Here is a 2,104-nt window from a genome sequence, read left to right on the forward strand (position 1 = left end):
TGCCATGAGACAGTCACCAAGTTTCGCTGACTTTTCTCAAATTTTATTCTCCTGTCAATTCTTACCACCCTGGCAGTTGAGGCCCTCATCCTCTGTCACCCAACTATGCAGTCGTCTCTTAGCTAATCTCTTTTAACTAATCTGCCACTTGCTGATCTCTCCCAGCTTCTTTTTTTTTTTTTTTGAGGAAGATTAGCCCTGAGCTAACATCTGCTGCCAATCCTCCTCTTTTTGCTGAGCAAGACTGGCCCTGAGCTAACATCTGTGCCCATCTTCCTCTACTTTATATGTGGGACGCCTACCACAGCATGGCTTACCAAGCAGTGCCATGTCCGTACCTGGGATGCAAACTGGTGAACCCCGGGCCGCCGAAGCGGAAGTGCCCGCTTAACCGCTGTGCCACCAAGCCGGCTGCTCCCTGCTTCTTTAGGTGCTTCTGCTGCTCTCTACTCTGCGATTTTCTGCTCAAGTAATAAATGCCTGTTTTAAGTGCTTCCACGTCTTCACTGGTTATGATTTCTCCACCCCGAGTTGTGCAGGTGTATAAACTCTATAAAGTTCTCACAGCGTACTGCAGGAGGTCAAGGGCTGTATTTTTTTTCCAACGAATTTGTCCGTCTCTAAGTTGTTGAATGTATTGGCATAGTTGTTTGTAATTTTTTCTTGTTGTTCTTTTAATGTTAGTAGATCTGGTGATGTCCCCTCTTTCATTCCTTGTTTTTCCTCCCGAAGGCCCCGGTGCATAGTTGTATATTCCAGTAAGTCCTTCTGGTTCTTTTATGTGAATGGCCACCACAGCATGGCTACTGATAGTTGAGTGGTGTGGTTCTGGGCCCTAGAACTGAAACTGGGCCTCTGAAATGGAGCACACCGAACTTTAACCACTAGGCCATCAGGGTTGGCTCTCTTTCATTCTTGATAGTGGCAATTCGTGTCTTTATTTTCTTGATTGGTCTGACTAGTGGTTTATCAATTGTCTTTTTTTCAAAGAAACAGCTTTTGGTTTCATTGACCTTTTTTTCTATTATTTTTCTGGTTTTTAATTCATAGATGTCTACTCATTTTTTTTTTTTGAGGAAGATTAGCCCTGAGCTAACATCTGCTGCCAATCCTCCTCTTTTTGCTGAGGAAGACTGGCCCTGAGCTAACATCTGTGTTCATCTGCCTCTGCTTTATACGTGGGACGCCTACCACAGCATGACTTGCCAAGCTGTGCCATGTCCGCACCTGGGATCCGAACCAGCGAACCCCAGGCCACTGAAGTGAAACGTGTGAACCTAACTGCTGCACCACCGGGCCGGCCTCTCATATTTTTATTATGTCCCTCCTTCTGTTTGCTTTGGGTTTATATTTCCTTTCTTTTTCTAATTTCTTAAGGTGAATACCTATTAGGTCGTTGACTTGAGACCATTGTTATTCATATAAACATATTTTGTTTAAGTGAACACAACCCCAAGATTTTATTGCTGTTATAATAAAACAAAAGATGAAGCTCAGAACTGGATCATTTGGCCCTTTCTCTTATCTCTTCCCAGTTCAGAATGCTTCCGTCTCTTAATAGCCAGCATTCTTTTAGATCTGTAGTTGGGCTCAATGCGTTCAGGCCTTGGCACAATCTTCATTGTAGTTTTGGCCTTTTTTTGAAAATTGGCTTAGTCTGCTCACCGTAGCCACTCTGCTTCCTGTTGTGACACTGCTTTCCCTGGACACATGAGAATCCTTGGCCTTCTTGTACTGTGTCATATTGTGGGGTTGGTGCTCACCACACTTCTTACAGAAAGTCTGATGGGTTTTAGAAATGTTAGCCATATTTGCAGGAGCACTATTGCTATATATTTTTAATGCTGTGAATTTCCCTGTAAACACTAATTTATCTGTATCCCACAAATTTTGATATGTTGTATTTTCATTTTCATTCAATTCCAATTATTTTATAATTTCTCACTTGACTTTATCTTTTTTTATTTTTTGCTGAGGAAGATTGGCCCTCAGCTAACATCTGTTGGCAATCTTCCTCTTTTTGCTTGAGGAAGATTCACCTGAGCTAACGTCTGTGCCAGTCTTTCTGTATTTTGTATGTGGGATGCTGCCACAGTGTGGCTGC

The 2,104-nt window shown here is 42.7% G+C and overlaps 1 pseudogene; it reads right to left on the minus strand.

Moving 5' to 3' along the window:
• Positions 1-1,493: 1,493 nt before the first annotated feature.
• On the minus strand, positions 1,494-1,809 carry LOC106826882 (large ribosomal subunit protein eL42-like; annotated as a pseudogene).
• Positions 1,810-2,104: the final 295 nt, after the last annotated feature.

This window comes from Equus asinus, chromosome 10, assembly GCF_041296235.1.
Source record: "Equus asinus isolate D_3611 breed Donkey chromosome 10, EquAss-T2T_v2, whole genome shotgun sequence".
Classification (NCBI taxonomy): Eukaryota; Metazoa; Chordata; class Mammalia; order Perissodactyla; family Equidae; genus Equus; species Equus asinus.